This window comes from Nannospalax galili, unplaced genomic scaffold, assembly GCF_000622305.1.
Source record: "Nannospalax galili isolate Female #2095 unplaced genomic scaffold, S.galili_v1.0 scaffold299, whole genome shotgun sequence".
NCBI classification, from domain to species: domain Eukaryota; kingdom Metazoa; phylum Chordata; class Mammalia; order Rodentia; family Spalacidae; genus Nannospalax; species Nannospalax galili.
Genome location: NW_008343973.1, coordinates 2279873 through 2300075, shown reverse-complemented (window position 1 = coordinate 2300075; position 20203 = coordinate 2279873).

Below are 20203 nucleotides of genomic sequence, written 5' to 3'. Positions count from 1 at the left end.
TCCATAACTCCAGTTGGAGGAGATCCAACTGCCTCTTTTGGCTTCTGTGGGCATTGCATGACACAGGTGTACTTACATACCTGCGGGCATAACACTCACACACATAAATAAGTTGATCGATCGATTATTGATCAATCGATAGATGATTAGATAAATAGATGGAAGATAGATAGAAAGATAGATAGATAGATAAATGCTACTATTATTTACATGGATTTTCCCTAAAATCCAAAGGGCAAGCCTCAAATTTTTATATGGTTTGTATCCTCAAAAACCACATTTCAATATGGTTTGTATTCTCAAAAACCAAGTATACCATATTTGGTTCCTCCCATTGCTAATGCTATTTAAATGATTATAGGCCCAGATAGTGTAGGAAGCTGTTTGGGACTCAAACACTCCACCAAGGAAAGATGGTACTTGCTACTCCCCAGTGGAGATATCCTGGAATTTTCTTGCAATTTTCAGATATCATCACCTTGAAAAGATTGTTACTCATTTTATCCCTCTTGTCCATAAAATGAACACACAAGAATGAATTACTTTTGTCAGCGTGAAATACTCACTGATTAGATGGCACAGTGTCCAGTAAGCTGTTATCTGAGGGTTGAAAGGATATTGGCAGTGAGGAGTAGGGATGGATGGTTCCTTCCAGTTGAAGGATGTGGTTCTTTTGACTCCTGGGCCTTGGTGTTGACAGGTCTGTCTCTCCCATTGGGCCCCATTCATGCTATTAAGTAAGCCTTACTTTGGAGACAATCAGAGTTGGCTTAGACCTTCTCATCAGATCCTTGTGGCCAAGAAATCGAACCATTGGACAAGGGAGCCCATGCTTCTTTCTTGTGCCGAGGGTAGATCTGGGTCTTATATCAGCAAAACTAGGCTCTTGGCTCATCACAGGCACTCCAGGCAGGCTTATTAAATTGCATTCATAATAGCTTATTTTCAGAGCTGGCCAGGGAACAGCCATAAGGTATCTCTAACTACCATTCTTCATGGTTCCCTCTGGCTCAGGAGTCTCTTTGAGGTGGGTATTCCATGAATGGAACATTTTTAAAAAGGGGTAATTCATGAACCAGGTGTACTTCCACATATACAGGCAAAGCACTAACATACAATAAAAGTAAATTTAAAAAATTTTAAACTAAAAAAGGGGTAAGAGGTTTGTTCACTTGCATTTTTACAGTAAATTACATTTTGTAGTGAAGTTTTAGAAGAGTTTTCTTTTGTTTCTTTTTCTGTTTTATCTTTTTTTTTTTTTCGGTCTTTTTGAGCCAGGTCTCCCTGTAGCCCCAGCTGTTCTGGAACTCACTATGTAGACCAGGCTGGCCTTGAACTCACAAAGATCCACCTGCCTCTGCCTCCCGAGTGCTGGGATTAAAGGCATGTGCCGCCACTAGAAAAGTATTCTTATTTTAGATATTCTATATCTCTGTTCTCTGCAATGGGTAAAATGCTAATCAAATTGTTACAATTTAGTACAAAATATTTTTTCAATATTTGAATGGTTTATTGCATTTTGTGCATTTAATTTGAATCACATTATTCAAATTTATTAATATTACCATTAAGAAATGAATGCCAACTGGGAATGGTGGGCACATACCTTTAATCCCAGCATTCACACTACAATCCCAGAGGCAGTGCACATGGATCGCTGTGTGATGGAGGTCTGTCTGGTCTACATAGTGAGGTACAGGCCAGCTGGAACTACTGTCTCAAAAAATAGGCCCTTGCAGAAATTTGAGATGCATGTCCACAAAAAGAGGTGGTCATTGGTATTGTCTGAGGAAGAACAATATTTATAGGCATGGAATATTTATCTTTTTAATGATTTTTCAGCATATATCACTGAAAATTCTTTCTTTAAGTTAGGTAGCAGACAGCTGAGTCCTAACATACATGTAGCTATATTTCATGGGATGGCCCCTCCTCAATCTTCCTACACCAAGTTGAAGGATTATGATGCTCACAATATAGTAATAAAATCAAATGTATACAATGTTATTTTCTGTTTCTATTCAAGAGAGACCAAACACTCAATTATGTTTTCTTCAGTCTTCAAAAAAGTACTTTAAATAATACGCTCCCACCACCACATACCACTTTCCTGATTTGGGGGTTCCAGATGTGTAATAAAGAAGGAAACTTCTGGAAGGTTGTGTTCTGGAATTGCTGTCTTCTCTCTCAAGTCAAGCCCATTTCTATTTCTGAAGCTACAAAGCTTCAACCGTGTTTACATTCCTATGAAGTATTTCAGCAGTTCATAGCTAATTTATCAATGACCACGCAGCTGCAGGCAGTGTAGTTTAAAAAAATATACCTGTGCCCTTCATGTTTACATAGGCTCTGAAAGCCCATTGCGGTGCAGGATGGACGCCCCAGAGTCATTAGGAAGGTACACCAGAGTGCCAGCCTGTGATGGTGGAGGGATGTTTGCATTATAGACCAACACATCATTAAGGACACAATTGTTATTTAATGTGGCACAATCATCTTTCTACTCTTCATGAAACCCACTTAAGTAATTACCTTCTTAGCTCATTGGTTCTGTGAGCTGCCTTGGTTAGAAAGGGTTATGTCTAAGGAAATGCTAAAACCCGGCTCATATGATTGCCCCATTTAAGTGGACCTGCATTTTTAACATATTCAAAATGAAGATCTTTTGTTTTTCCTGTCCTGACAGAGTGAAGGAACGTCAAGGTAAATGCATGTCCTCAGCATCAGCAGGGCTTAAGGAGAACAGGAGGGTGGGAGTCAAACCTCCTACTTCCGTAGTCATCCTCGAAAAAGTGCCAACACCTGCAAAATGCAGGGGCTCTGTATTTGCTGTTGGACATCTGTTTTAGCCAATCAATTTTTCATTAAAGTTAAAATGCTGTTTTAAAATTTTCCTTGGCTTTCTCTTTTCAAGACAAGAATGAATTTGTGATAAAAATACCCCTTTACAAAACCTGGCACCATAGCATGCTAAGCTGTGTGGTTGTTCTATAGTTTCGAAGACTCCTTTTGAATAGTCCCGACATTAAGACGGAAGATTTAAAGAATGAACAGAACTTATTTTCAGAGCACACATTTAAAAGTCTTTCAAGAAGTTGTTTTTTTTTTTTTTTTTTAACTATGACGTGTCCAAGATGAGTCTGCATAGATTTCACATCATTTAGGAGAGCAGTATCCAGACACAGAATTGAAATCACTTGAAAATGCACATCTGCATTTTAAACTTTAAGCTCCCTTTCAGAACACACTGTGCAATCCGTGTTTACTATAAATACAGCGAGGTAAGTCTGAAATACCTTTATCTTATTTGGTTGCTCTGTGTCTGAGCCTCTTTGTTTGAACAGAAATGTCAGCTGTATTTTACTTTATTATATAAAAAAGTTTCGGAATTTAATTAAGGGTCAAGTACCAGCGGTAGATAAATGCAACAGCTAAAGCATATTTCTGATCACTCTGAAGTCTGCAATCATGAAAATTATTATCATTGAGTAAAACTGGTCTCAATGATGGTGACTGGGAGATGGATTCTGTGTTACTCAGCTGTCATTTACATAATAATGGGTTCCAGTTCTCATCAGCACCTTTTGTTTGTACAGTGCTTACTGCTACAGTAAATTGTCAAAATGTCATTCCTCTCCAATCAGCCAGAAAATATCAACAGTAAACAAGGCACAGGAAGAAATTCTCTGATTAGAAGTGTGGCATCGGAAGAGAGGAGCTGAAGTCCCGGTGATGCTCGAAACATGTCATTCTGGTGTTCCCCGTAACACAGCCAGCCAGCGAACAAAAATCACTTTCCCCTTCTCCCACCTCCACCCAACCCCTTTAATGAAGAAATACCACCGTGCTGCTGAGGTCATGGGAAACCTCAGGACCATCTCTGGGGATTAATGGATTTACAACTGTATTTGTCATTGCCACTCTGTCCCCTCTTCCTGGGATCAGCCTCTTTTTCTTGTGGAGGAAGAAAGAAGGGGCTCTGCATCTCCTAGAGCACTGGCCCTGTTTGATTCTCTGCCTTTAGGCCAAGGAGGTTGCAGAGGATGAGGGAGCTGTGGAGAAGGATTTGGACCAGATGGCTGCCATTATGTGGTGTGGTCACAGAGAAAGTCTCATCAGCTGACCAAGCAAAGCACTCTTGCTTCATTCAGCTCAAGAGCTGTGAGCTCTGGGCCTAAAGCTGGGAGAGAGGCCTAGGTGGCAAAGATGTCCACTTTTTACCTTTGTACTTGGCCATCATCTGAATTTGAAGGCCAAGGACCAAAACCAAAGCCAAAGCTTGCATTTATGGCATTGGGCCCAAGTGCCCGGTTCCACATTCTCCTTCTCTCTGCACCGCCCCCCCATGCCCTTGTGCTTCCATTCCACATTTAACCTGCGTGAGATACAGGGAATCAACGCATTCTTCTATTCCTGAGTGCAACCTCCCCAGGACCAGGAAAGGACAAGGATGAATTAGTACAGTATATGCCTTATAACCATTATAGTTACAAAGTATATTAAAATTAAAGACTTCACATTGTGTTTGAAATAAAAATGAATATAGTGGCTCCCTGCCAAGAATCCCAGAAACCACTCTTGTGTGGAATTGAAACATTTGGCTCATATAATACTTAATTTATTTTTATGAAATGACAAGTTATATAAATGTATGTTTAAAACAGAGGGGCAAAACATTTTTTTTTTCTGGTAAATTTTTTTGTATTCTGGTGTATACAGCTACACATGGTTAGGACATATATAAACAGAACAAAAAACCAATAAATTTTCCCAAAGTATCTTTTTAAAAGGTGTATGTCCCCCCTTTACTCTTCAATGTTTCAAAATACAGCCCTGTAGCGAGGCTGCTGGAGGCAAAGCGCTGGAAACGAACAGGAGTTTTAGAATCTACTGAAACGAAGTGTTGACATCAGGAAATATTTTGTAGTGCTTTTGCTCTCTTGCCGTGTGCCTTATTTTGCTTGACTACTTTTAATTTTCCATACCCCTCCTCACTTCTTCTCTTTGGAAATCTGACATTGTCCAAACCCTTTTGATTAAGAAGCTTGGTTGAAAGGAAGAGTCACGATGCTATGGCGGTGCATGGGTAAACAGGGGGGGCCCTGAGAGAAGCCGGGCAGTGTGCAGAGAAATAGGGCTGATCAGCGGTAATTACCCTGACACCTCATGCAGTACAGGGAATTAACTCCTAGGACTTTGGGCCGAATGAAGAAGAAGTTGATGTTTCACGTTGTGAATGCATCAGTGCCTGAACCTATTACCAGTTTAAACGGAGATGGGAATTTACTATATACTTTTTTTTTTAGTTGGAAATGTAGAGTGGTGTGCAGAAAGTGAGAAAGTAATTCAGGACGCTGATGCAACAATGATGTATATTTTTATTTTTTTTATTAAGGCTTTTACATTTCGATTTTGTAGCTTTTCCATAATATGTAAATAAAAGCGGCAACCATTGTCTTGAAAAGCAGGATCTCATAGCCTTAAAGAAGAGGTTAGTGTGTCACCAAAGTAGGTGAAGGCATTCTGTGACTGAATGATTCTGTGATAGAATAGAAAGTGCTGGAAAACGGGGGGAGGGGGGCACACAGCTCAAAAGGCAACTAGTTAGCAGCTGCCACTATGACCTTTAACTGCATCCATGGTAACTGGGCTAAAGATGGAGTTCTATTTTATTATTCTCACACCCACAATGTTAAGCCTGTGAATCCCAATGCAATTTAATGGCTGAAATCAGAAGGCAGATCTGTGTTCATTGGACCAGTGCCGATACCCTCTTAGCTAATGAGCGCAATAAACATCTTCATGCCAGGAAACCAGTGCAAGTGGAAATATGCCATACAGAAATGTACACCCAAACACAAAGAGATGGTCAGCAACGTCGGTCTTTTACTTCTATTTGGGCATTACACAATTCAAAGCCAATCATCTTTTAAGAGAAGGGGAGGAAAAGGCCACTAGACTGTTAAAACCCAAAGCATACTACAGAGCTTATTGTGGATGGGAAATCTTCAGAGTTATGAATCTGGAGCTAATGACTCTTGCTGCTGTTTTATTATTTTCCTTCATGAATCTTATTTGTAAATGTATGCTTCCCTTTCTGCTGTTCTGTGAACTGGGCATCTTCCCCCGACTGTACACTGTTCTTCAGTGAAACGCAGTGTTTGTAAGAGGGAGCCACACTTTTGGTACTAAAGAAGATGCTTTATTGTCAGTTTCCCTTTAATGCCCTTTCATTCACAATTTCTCAAGAATTAATAATCACAGAGCTGCATCACTACCATGGCAGTTGGACTCAAAAGATGCATGGAGGTAGAGCATGTCTGCTGAAGGCCCCGGAGACCATGACAGTAGCATATGACCACCACTGACCATCAACCTTTGCTGCACACCCCCTTGTGAACGAAGGCTGATGAAAGTTTAAGCAGAAACATGAAGATTGAAGTTTAGAATGAGCTGGAGCAAAACCTGAGCACTTCGATTTACCAAACAGCCCATTTCAGGGAGTTAAGCTTGGATAATGCATCAGAGAAATACCCACAATGAGTGTAACCTGTGGAAAACTCCCCCACCCTTTCCTTCATGTTTTTCCTCAGTAGTTCTAAAATACCTCTTAACTTTGCTTTGGTTCCGTTGTTTTCTGAGAAGAAACGAGGCCGTAACAAGTTTCCTTATCATGAACAATACATCCTTTCCTCGTGGAAGAGCGCCAGGCTGCTGCTGTGAGTAAAAAAAGCTGGTACTGTGTTACCAGCATCAGCTTTGTCCTCGAAACTATGAAGGTCAGAGAGAAAGTAATTTTGGTACTTCTTATCTTTTAAAACAATGCCACTTTTATCATTATCAGAGAGTTTGGGGAGGGTTAAAAGAAAAAGGAAAAAAAACTGAGACAAAGGAAGAACTCAGAGAACTGAATAGTCACACCTGTTTACTTGACTTCTAAAAGGGCAGGATGTGCCTCCATCAGTTAATAAAAGATGTTCTATCAATTTAGACAATTATACCAAAGATTAAGAATGTCATGAAGCTGCTGAGATCTCCTAGGTGACATTAAAAAATAATATGCTTTTAGATCACATCATATATTAAATGACAACTGCCAATTTTTTAAAAGAGTACTCAAAAATCTTTCCTGAATGACAATTTTGAAGTTAAAACACTTTGTTCTTAACAGTTAACTTCATTGACATGAAACCACTGCTTCTTGACTCAGGAAATGTGGCTAATAAGAGAAGCTCTGCTTATTGGTGTGAAAGTAGATTGTAAGATACAGTGTTTACAGTCGCCCCACTTAATTAAAGCACACATAGGAAATGTTTTGCTGGCACAGTGCTTGGTTTGAAATGGCTAAATATGACTTACATTTAAATATTTACCATCCCCTTGACTTGGTTTTCTTGATCAGTTCCTGAACAATTGCTTTTTCTATCATGAGTCTAAGAAAAATTATCACAGGCTGTTGCTAAGGGTGTGACCATAGTCTCTATAGGAAAGCTCATTAGGGCTTGTGGTGACCTGGCCAGACCCAGTACTGGGGAGGACCAGTTGCAAGGCCAGGGGTGAGCAAGCTATCCTACATGGCTGTTGTTTCCTTAGCATGTACAATAGTCTCTACCACCTTCAGAACTGCTGTACAGTCATAAGTGGTTGGACATGAAGCACTCTGGAGCCAGGGAAACTTTTGCACCACCTTTGTACAAGCTTGCTGTAAAATTAGAACCTGGGTAGACTGATGCTGCCAGGACTCTCACTCTGCCATTTGGAGTCTGACTTCAATGAAAGTCCCTTGCCCAACTAGGCAACGTTGGCCCAACTAGGAAGTCCTTGAGTCCCACTGTTGGCACAGGGAGACTGTCAACCTGGAACTCAGGCACTGGTGATAAGACCCGGAGGTCCAGGAGATAAACGGAGATGTCACCAGTGTTCTTAAATGCTATCATTTCTAGGGAACTGTGCCTTAGCCTGTCACCCCAGACTTGCATTATCATTTCTACTGTGACTTGATGTGTCCCATTAAAGTTCATGCACTGAAAGCTTACTCTCCCACAGTCATGTATTAACTGTGTTGGGGATGTGGCCTTTGGAAGGTATTTAGGCTTAGCCAAGGTCATGTGGGTGGCTCTAAATGAAGACACTGGTGGCTTTGTAAGCACAAGAAGACAGATGTGAGCTGGTACACATTTGGCTTTCTATATGATGCCCTCTGCCATGTTAGGCCTTCACCACATACCAAACAGATACTGGTACCACATTCCTGAACTTTCCAGCTTTCAGAACAGTGATCCAGACAAACTTCTCTTCTGTTTCATCACCCTGTGGCACCCTCTAGTTCCTGTATTGTCAGGTACAGCATCAAATGCTTCCAGATTGTTTGTGACAAGGCATGAAAGTTCCTTTGTCTCTCTCATACTTTTCAATATGGCGCCCTCCATGGGCTCCTCTTCCTCTTGTTGAAGACCCGAAGTTTCTACCATGGCTGTCAGCAGTGCCATTTTCATTCATCACTGAGACTTATCCATATTGTTGTCTGGGCATCTTGTAAAACTGTTTCATTTAGCAGTCTTATGTGAGAATTCTGAGAGGTTAAATAAGTTGCAGAATCAGGAAGTCATTTAGTTGAGCAATACTTGTCAGAAAGACCAATTGTGATGATCTAAACATGATGTTTGGCTGCATTTCTGTAGTATAGATGTCAAGGTCTAAGGACTTAGCTAGTTCTGTGGAAATGTAAGATGAGAGTTTCTTTTTTGATTTTCTATAAAAGACCCCATTTTCTTCATAGACTTGACTATTTAGAGGTGTGGGACAGAGCATGCAGGTGGATGAACAACCCCCTTAGAGGCTGTCTTAACATGCCTATGACTCCTCTTCTTGATCCTTTAATACTTATTACAAAGTACTAGTCATGGGTCTATTTGTAAAGGGCTCCTGTGAGTGATATAGTACAGTGTCCACATGCCATTTGCTTCCATGGCCCCCATTACACTGGCAATCAGAAATATATTCATTGACTCAACTGGCACATTTTGGAGGCAAAATCATCTTGAAAGATGTCTTCAACAGAAAGGGAGTCTAGGCAAGAAAATATCACATATTTTTCAATTGAAAGAGTCGTGATTTGTATGCACATCTCCCCTTTCCACCATCTCAGAGGGTGAAGTAGATAACAATGTGGCTAATACATCAAAACATATTTTGAGTTCTTTTTATTTTTTTAAATATTTTATTTATTATTTTTATTTTCTGTGTATGAGTGTATTGCCTGCATGTATGTGAGTGTACCTGTGTCATGAAATGCTGCGGAGGTCAGAATAGGGCATCAGATCCCCTGGAACTGGAGTTAAGGATGGTTTATAGCCGCCATGTGGATGCTGAGAATCAAACGCCAGTCCTCTGCAAGAGCAGTCAGTGTTGGTTAACCTCTGAGCCAGCTCTCAAGCCCCATATTTTGAGTTCTTAAGAAGACTGTATTAGTTACTTTTCTGTCGTTGTGATAAAACACCATGACCAAGGCAACTTATAGAATGAAGAGTGTATTTTGGCTCATGGTTCCAGAGGGATAAGAGTCCATCATGGCTGGACGGCACAGTAGTGGGAGAAGGAAGCCAAGAGCTCACCTCTTCCACGGCAAAGTGTGAAGCAAGAAGAGCAAGTTGGCAGTGGGGCAGGACTACAGACGCTCAAAGTCTACCCCAGTGGCATGCTGCCTCCAGCAAGGCTGTACCTCCTAAAGGTTCCATGACCTCTCAGAGAGCACCACCAACTGGGGACAAAATGATCAAGTCTTTGAGCTTATGTGGGAAATTTGTAGTTGAAAGAACAACTACAAAATAAACATATACTTGACTTAATTTTTTCCACTTTAAAAATATTTTTATTTTGTGTGCATGTATATATGATGCATGTGGTAGTGTGTCATATCCTCCACATGGGGTGCGGAATACAACTTGGTAGAGTCAGTTTTCTTCTCCTTCCACTATGTGGGATCTAAGGATTGAAGTCTGGTCACTAGGCTTGAGTTGCAGGCAGCTAACTGGTCCATATTTGACCTTTTTGAGTATTTAAAAATTTTAAATTATGTGTTTATATGTGTGCTTGATTTTCTCTATGTGCACCATGTATGCATAGGTGCCCACAGAAGCCAGAAGAGAATGTCAGATTTCCCCAGAGCTGGAGCTAAATGTGACTGTAAGACAGCTAAACTGTGTGCTGAGAACTGGACCTGAGTCCTCTACAAGAGCAGCAAGTGCTTTTAACTGATGAGACATTTCTCCAGCTTCAAACATATTTTATTTTTAACATAATATACCAACATGATTTTAAACCACTACAGGGTCAATTAATGTGGAATTCTATCTTGTCTTCATCTATGTAGTCATATAAGGACTGGAACAAACCAGATACACATCCATGCTTCTACTCAGAGAGGAAAAAAGTCCCAGAAGTCAGTGAGGCAGTTCCCACACCACGAGGGTCTTCCCAGTTACTCACTGCGCTCTGGCTGGAACTGAAGAAGAGCCACATTACAGAATCCTGGCAGGAACAAGGCCAGGAAGGCGGGAAAGCAATTTTCTAAATGTATCAGTTCTGAGACCATGGCTGGTAACAGGAGAAATGAAAGCTACCTGCTTCCAATGTGGCAAGTGACAAGCTAGCATGAGACAGCTGGGAATGCACAAGGACTAATAAGAAACAAGAGACAGTAGAGGGTCTCACAATCGCTTCATGAAGATAAGTCAATGACACAGAAGGAAATGAGCAAGCACACAAACTCAAGGACCCTGATCTTAGGTACAAAATAAGGTAATCTGCATGCACAAGTGGTTGAAATGGAATTGTATGGGAAGCAAACCAAACAATAATTCAAAATGAAAAATAATCCCGTCGTCAAATAAAAACACAACTGTCCTTATCAACTAGTACATTGTACCAACCAGTTCAACTCAATGTAAGGAAGTCATGTTAGGAAGAGTTCAGTTTAAGATACAAAAATACTCATACATGAAGAGTACAAATGTGTTCCTGCAGGTGAGATCATGCCTCTAATGTTGTGTTAAGTACCAGGCATACTCGGCCTCCCAATATTATCTTTACTGATTCCATAAGGAAAGATCAAGAGGATCAGCCGGTCAGAGAAAGATAAGTACTTATCAGCTAGACTCCAACATTCATGTAACAACCATTAGAAACCTAAACATCACATATTGCTATTTAGAATGGGTTTAATGTAATGGAATTACAAAGTTGTGTTTTATTCTCCTGTCTGACATATTTGGAACTGTTATGACTCAGAACTTCCCTAAGTAACTGTATAATGCTAATGGATGCTTTTATTTATTTTTGCCTTAGCACGGAAGTAACTGCATCATTCAGGTAAGTCTGATTATTCCATTCTGCGCAAAAATAGAAACGTGCAGACAGGGGAAACACATCAGATTAAATGCACTCTAGAACCAGACAATGGCAGACAATTTGTGTTGACACCTTAATTAGGACATGTTTTCAGCTGGCCAGTCTTGCTGAAGATGGTAATTGTTTGTGCTCAGAAATGATTTAACATTCTTACTCTATTTTCCTTGTGATTCCAAAGATAGTCTAAAACCTTAATTATTTGGTATGGTTAAAGTACACAATAGTTACATGTGACTAGTGGCTACCAGTAAGACAGAATGAATTAAAAGCCCCACAAATTTACGCCCATCCAGAAAGTTGTATGTTTGTGATTTGAAAAGTGAAATTTCACATTTCTTTCTTAAAATATTTTATTTATTATTTTTATTTTATGTATATGAATATATTGCCTGCATATGTGTAAGTGCACCCGTGTCATGCAACGCCTGAGGAGTTCAGAAGATGGCATCAGATCCCCAGGAAATAGAGTTACAGACACTTGTTAGTGGCCATGTGGGTGCTGGGAATCAAACCCAGTTCCTCTGTAAGAAGAGTCAGTGCTCTTAACCGCTGAGCCATCTCTCCAATCGTGAGATTTCACATTTCAATTACATTATCAAGCTATTTTTCCCTTTCAGAATGAAAACAGATTTAATGAGATGAAATACGTTAACAAACTATCTGAAAGTGCATGATGTGTAAAGAAAAGAGGTTTCTTTAGGTCATAGTTCTGAAGGTATCCAAAACATGATTCCACAGTCTACTCAGCTTCAGTGAGCGCCCAGTGTGGCTCCACTCACATGGAGAAGAGGAAGGAGTGGCTGTCTGCTGAAGGGGTCAAGTACCTGAGGGGGGCTCCCTTTATCACTACCTAATCAATCCAGACTTGAGAAACAGAGAACTCTCAGAGGAGCATTATCCCCTCTCAATAATTTAATTACCCTTAAGGATCCCACCTCTCACTACTGAACAATTGGGATTAAATTTCAATATGAGTTCTGACTGGGACATTCAAACCATCATAGACACTGCTGCATTTCTATGACTACACTCAGTTTGCTTTGTCTAGGCTTTTTTTTTTTTTTCAATCCACAGAATCAACCACTTGCAAATGGAGAATATTCAAAGACATAAATTCTGTTTGTATCAAACAGTCATTATTCTGCAAACATTACAGTAGGGCAACTTTGTACATAACGTTTACATTGCAAGTAATCTAGAGAGGATTTAAAGTTTACAGAAGGCTATGTATGGGTTATGTGCAGATGTCATGGCAGTTTATATGAGTCAGTTGCCTCACAGACACTGAAAGGATGAGTTCCTAGGAAGAGTAGGAGCAGTGTTGCTGATTTTCAATAATGCCAACTCCTCAGGGTTTTGTTTCTGCTTTTGCTATTACTTTCATTTTTGCTGATGTAAAGATCAATGGTGTTTGGGATATTTATAGAAGATAGAATGTGAAGTTGTGGATAATTTGAATCTCATAAACTTATCTGTTGTTGTAAATATGGAGCTTCTAAATCCATGGTATAGGTTCTGGGTTTTGGAGATAGTGAAGATTTTATAGGACTGAATAAGGCTGCAAGAGTATAAACTCTATACACATTTCAGACTGAAACACCCAGATCCAAACAGGTTAGAGAGACCCTTGAGTGGTGGACAAGGGGAATGCATTATGACGTGTAAAGGTGTATCACAGCAGCAGGGTTTGAAAGCCTGTGGCCTTTGTTTGAGGATACTCCCTAGTCAGAATACGGTGCTGGTGACAGAAAGCATCAAGGACTTGATATGTCAAGAGACAGTTTGGGGGCTAGATAAGAAGCCAGAAATGAAGGTATAAATTCTGAAAGGAGGTGGATACAAGAGGAGAGAGCCCTAAACCATTGTGGAAACTTCCTGTGTCCTTAGATGCCCTTCAAGCAGAGATAGTGGAAGATCCTTAGAATCACAAAAAAAAAACATTCTCTAGGACTACCACCACACAAAAGAAATCCCAACAAAACCCAAACCAAAACAAACAAATAAACAAACAAAAACCAGCAACTAGAAGCTGAAATAATTGAGCAAAGATTTCAGTTGTTAACTTATTACACAGACACAGGGCTCAGTTTGACCAGTCAAATTAACTACCTGCTAATGCAAAACTCACTCTCAAGAAGTACATAAAATTCAGAGCATCTCTGCATATTGTTTTTAGGATCTAACATCAAATTAAAAAAAAAAACACTAAATGTGCAATGAAAGATGAAAATCAATCCACATCAAAAAGACAGCATCAGTCAATGGAGCCAAATCTTGAGGTGACATAGACATTATAATGGGAAATGAAGTTTAACATTATAAACATGTTCAAAGATATATGGAAAATATATTCACAATGAGTGAATGTTGTAGGCTCATAATTAATGAAGAACTAAACGAAAGCTCTAGAATTATGCCATATGAAAACACAGAAAAAAAAGTGGATAAATTTCATAGCCCATTGTATATGGTTAGGGGAAAAACTGGTAAATTTGAAGTCTTTCAGTGAAATTTAATATAAAGAACAGAGAAAAATAATTAAGGAAATATAACCAGAGTTCAGAGGCCTATAGAACAATATCTGTCAAGCATCCTAAAATATATGCAATTCCTGTCTCAGAAGCAGGAGATGAAGTGAGGGAAAATGTATTTAAAGAAATAATGACAAAAATATTGGTGTAATACTGAATAGCAATAGGCTCCAGCAGCAAAAAGAAAATCCCCCTAGTCACATGTAAGCAAAATGCTTACATCTGAGCCTAAATAGAAAGTCATGAAATAAGACAGAGCACAACATACACCATGAAGGAAAATATGGTGCAGAAGATGAATAGCTTTTTAGTAGAAAACAGAAAGGCTAAAACCCAAAGAGAAATAAACCGTGAACACTGCCATCACAAAGCTCAGAAAGACTAAAGATAGACTGTGTTAGAACTTTATATTCATTGAAAATATCCCTCACAAGTATGATAAAATAATTTAAACTTTAGAAGCAGTGAATATTTAGTGCTCATAGAACTATATTATTAAAAATGCTAAAGGAAATAATGAGGTTACTGAAACTGTCACCAACAAAAACAAAGATGAAAACAGTCATGTGGATGCATACTAAAGACAATATATGTCTAATTATTTTCTTTGAATTTATTTAAATGGCATCCAATGGTATATAAAAATGTAGCTGCATGTTGAAAGCTCTCTAATGGTTGTTGATATAATTGATGTGATGACAAGAGCATGAAGAGGTGAACGAAACCATGTCTTTTGCAAGCTTTTTACATTTTATGTAAAGTAGTCCAATATTAACTCAGGGTAAACTGTTTTAAGCTAAATGTGTAGTTTGGCAAGGAAGAGAATAGAAGTGAGTTTAAAACTACAGGCAAATTTGGAAACAGTTGTAGTTGTTAAAGTGATTAGGGCTGTTAAGGAGAAATCTGGTACCCTACCCCAGGTCAGCAGGAAAGATGCCCTTAGGGCAAGTCCCCACTCATTGAAGGCCGTACCTTGTGAAAATATAAAATTCATTTGAAAATGGAGAGCCTAAACTCAGAATATCACCAAAGGGAGTCTCCTCTAAAACAACCACCCAGGAAAGTGCTTTACCCAGGGTCAACACACAAAAGCAGATGGAACTGTAGTCCAAAGGCTCAGTATCCATGCTGAACTGGCTGTAGAACTTGGCAGTATCACCTACATGGTACTGGTTTACAAGCATGAAAGATTGAGGGACTCATCGTGTCTTGCACTAGTAGTTCCAAAGAGACTAGGTAATGTGTGGGAGGGTTGGAGTCCTTGCAGAGGCCCTGAGAGGCCACCACTTGAAGCTGTGAAAGTGAAACCTAAGTTGCAATAGAGTCAGTCATGAGTGATTGGAGAGGCTACAACTGTGGAACATCCTTTGAAGAAACCTACAGGCAGAGAATGGAGCTGGGCTTGAGAGTTGGCTCAGTGATTAAGAGCACTGACTGCTCTTGCAGGGGATCTAGGCTTGAGTCTCAACACCCACATGGAGGCTAAGAACCATCCATACATAACTCCAGTTCCAGGGGATCCAATGCCCTCTTCTGACCTCCGAGGTCATTGCAAGACATGGGTGCACTTACATACATGCAGGCAATACACTTATACATGTAAAATAAAAATATAAAATAAAATATTAAAACAAGGAGAACTCCAGTGAGTTGAACACCAGTGATATTCATCTTTCTTTGCTTCCTGGCTAGGGATGCAACAATAACCAGCTGCCTCCTGTTCCTGCTGTCTTGCCTTTCCTGCCATGAGAGACTGAATTCCCCTCAAGGTATAAGTCAAAATAAACCTTAAGTTGCAGTTTGTCAGGTATTTTGTCATTGCACCTAATACTGATGAGAATAGCATTGATGACCTCTACCAGAACAACATTACGACATAACATCTCAGAATGCACAATCTATTTCAATAATGGAAAAGGTTTATCAAAGTTACTCATTACTAGATCATAAAATAATTTCATATTTCAAGCTTGTCTATTATATAAAATGCTATTTGAAAATAATAGACAAATCAAATTAAATGATATCATGTAATTCCTTCTGAAAACCAGGTTTTGTATTTTTAGAATACAGATTATAAAATTCAGAAAAATTTTGTTAGAACATTTTTCACATCTCTATAAATAAACTTGTCATGGTGGGAGATTAGGACTTAAACAAAATATTTAAAGAAGAGGGCTACATTATATTTTGTACAAAAACTGAAATATTTATCAGTAGAATAATATAGCTCAACACATAATCAATGGACAGAAAACTGGGACTGATTAAGCTCTAAGAGGTTAAAATTAGCAAGTGCTGACTAGATCGGTCTCGATTACTGATGTGATATTGCTGCATTTTGAAAGAAATACAATGTTGTAGCCTGAAAATTCCTCTGAAAAGAGTAAGCCAGCCAGGGGCAAGACGAGGAGCACCCTGGGAAGTAGGGTGGAGCCCACTGTGATAAGGAGAGTCCAGGAGGGAGGTATGTGGCCTGGGAACTGCAAGGTGGACACCCTGCCTGTCTTGCAGGCTCTGCAGGGTGAAATGAAGTAGACCATGGATGGGGTGAAATGGCATGTGGATACGCGGCACAAAAGTGATAGGAACGGAGGGCCGCGGGGCTTGAATGGGGGAGTAATGAGGAGCCATTTCTTTTAAGTCATCCCCTCTCAAAGTCATATAAAGTATGGAAAATCCAAATAGAACCGTGTTATGCCAGTTTGTCCACCAGCGTCAGTGAGGGCGGGTCAAACCGAGAGTGGGAAGGAGAAAACTTAGTGCAACAAATGTGAAATTCATTTAGTAAGAAAATTCGTCAGTATGTTTCATAAGTCTTGGGGAGAAAGTCCTTTATACCACTTTCAAAATAATGCTGCCCAAAATGTTCTGGTTGTGTATTCGTAACTCTAGGGCAGTGCTATTAATAATAGTGAAAACAACTATTTTAGTCTTATTATAACCTATTCGTTACATGAGAATACATTCATAATGTATTGCTCAGCAATGCAAATTGATCCTTGACTTTCAACAGGTATATTGCAATAAGCTTATTATAATTGGAAAATATCCTAAGTTGAAATGCATTTAGCATAACAAAGCTATGGATGGTCATGGCTTAGCCTTGCAGCTCACTCTGCTGCTCCAGTTGTTTCTGCTTCGATCACTGATCACTGGGTGACAGGACTGTGATGGCTCATTTCACTGCTCTGAGTCATAGGAAAGTGTCTTATTTCATGTTCCTTGAGAAAGATCATAATTCAAAACAACATTCTGAGTGGAGAGACGATTTGGTGATTAAAAGCACTGGCTACTCTTACAGAAGACCCCAGTTCAAATCCCAGCACCCACATGATGGCTAACAACTTTCTGTAACTCCAGTTGCAGGGGACCTGACACCCTCTTTTGACTGCTGCAGACATTGTGCAACAGGGATGTACTTGCAGCAATACACTCATACACATAACATTAAAATAAATAAGGGCTGGTGCGGTGGCTCAGTGCTTAAGAGCACTGACTGCTCTTGCAGAGGATCCAGGTTTGATTCCCAGCACCCACATGGCAGCTAGCAACCATCCGTAACTCCAGTTCCAGGAGATCAGACACCCTGTTCTGACCTCTGTGGGCACTGAATGATACAGGTGGACTTATGCACATGAAGGCAATGTACTCGTACACATAAAAGTAAACAAAAATTTTTTAGAAACTTGACATTCAATTTTTAATGACTACATACCGCTTTCACAATATCTTAAAGTTGAAAATAATCCTAAACTGGAGTCTACTGTGCTTCAGAAAACCAGGGAAGAGTGAATAAGCATTAGCTATTTTCTCCACAACTTGCCTTGCTTTGTGATTTCATCATCAAATTCTTCTTTCAAAATCTGTAATATTCTACTTCCTGGTCCAGACTGAGCACACTATGTTGTTAGTGTCAGATTTAGCCTGCAGTGGACCATTTCTCTATCTTTCCTTGTTTTATATCTAAAATCTCATGGAATTCTTCCATCAGCAGCTGTTTCTACTCAAACCAAGGAGGGTGAGGGAAACACAAATTCACACCAGTGACATTTGGGTTGAACTGAGATTTGGACTGAGGCGCCTGACCGCTGCTCTTCTGCACTCTAAAACCACCCTGACACAAGTCTATCCCTGAACTTGCTTATATGAACTAAAGCAATGGTAACAGTATGAACGAGACCCATGCAAGCTCAAACTAGACAAAAATCCCAGCATAGAATGCCGACATCAAAAAGAAGAAATATCAAGGTCTTAACTGGTCTTCACACATACATGCAGTTGTACTCACTCTCACACACATGCACATACACCACATTCACAAAGAAGAAATATCAGTAAGCAACTTAAGGTTTTGTCTCAGGAACAGAGAGAAAAAAAACTCAAGAATGAAGATCAAAACATAAATAAATGAAAAAGTCTAGAAAAACAATAAACTGACCACAAACATCAGAGCTGGTTATTTATGAGGGTAAACAAAATAGACAGACTTATAGCTAGACTAAACAAGAGTATAAGGAGAAAATTCAAATAAATCAAAAACGAAGGCCATACATTAGAATGGACAAATAGTGAAATACAAATAGCCATAATAGAACAGTATGAACAATTAAATGACCAAAGGCTAGGCAATCTAAAAGAAACAGATGATTTTAGATATCTACAGTCTACCAAGACAAAATCACCAAGAAACAGATAATTTTGACAGTAATAATAAGGGAAAAAATGAATTAGTCATAGAATAACTTTCATCAAAAAAGTCCAGGAGATGATGTTTTTTTCATGATTAAATTCTAGAAAATACTTAAAGGGCATTCAGCAATTCACCATTGGTTTTTCCACCACCTTGTACAGGAAGGGACACTTTCAAGCTCATTTTGAGAAGCCAATATTACCCCATTATCAAAGCCACGTAACGTTATTACAAGCTACAGACTGATATCCTTGATGAACGTAGATTCAAATGTCCTCAACAATATATCAGCAAGCCAAATTCAATGTAGTAAGTGCGTTAGTCATCCTGACCAACTGGGATTTATTTCTGGAATGCAACAATGGATCAATGTTTGTAGATCAATAAATGGTACAAAGCACTAACAAAAACTAGTGTAAAAATCATAAGATCATCTTATCGGATGCAGAAAATCTATTTTTAAAATTCAATATCTTTTCATGACTAAAATAAATGTCTTGCAAATTAAATATAAAGGGAATATATTTCAGTACAGTAAAAGCCCACTGTTATCATTAAACTCAGCAATGAAATATTTGAATCTCTAATTTTTGGAGTAAAATAAGGAAAATCATCTCACCATTTCTAGTCAGCATAGTATGAGAAATCCTAGCTAGAATAATAAAGTAAGATAAAGAAATAAAAGGAATCTTTATCAGTCAAGCTCTGCTAAAAGAACAAAACCAATAAAATGGATATATGCATATGTGTGTATGTGTATATATATATATATATATATATATATACATACATACATACATATGTGGGGATTTATATTATATTGGCTTACAGGATAGAGTCTGAGTAGTCCGACCATGGCTGTGCCACACTGGAGAGGCTGAGAATCCAGTAGTTGCTCAGTCATCCACGAGGCTGGATGTCTCAGCAGGTCCCAGTCTGGTGCTGAAGGCATGAAGGATTCCTGGAGAGCTGCTGGTCTACATTGGAATCCAAAGAAGTTGATTCTAATATTGGCAAATGAAGGCCACAGCAATGAGACAGATGAATTCTCCAGTGAGAGAGAAGGCATGCAGACAAAAATGCAAAAGCTCCTTTCTGCCATGGCCTTTTACATGGGCTGCCACCAGAAGATGCCACCCACATTTTGGGTGGGTTTTCAGGCTACAAATAATCTGATCTAGAAAGTCTCCCACATTTTAGTTAATTCCAGATTCAGTCAAACTGACAACCAATATTAGCCTTCACAGAATCCAAATAGGAAAAGAAGTAAAAAGCAGTTCCTATTATGCATGAAATATAAAGGGTAAGGAAACATTGAGGTAAAGGAAAAGAAATAACCTGAAGGAGAAGAATAGTAGGCAACAGACCTTAAGAAGGGAGATATGGATAAAAATTGGGTTAGATTAAGGGAAGGGGGAGGGAAGGGTATATGAGGAACCTATGAGATAAGGAGAAAGAAGAAGCTCAACAGAGGTAGGATCATAGGAGCAAGGGTATTAGTAAGGAAGAAAGGGGGGGAAGTGCAGGCACCTTAAGTGGGAAAACCATGATAGAGGGGGGAGACGATACA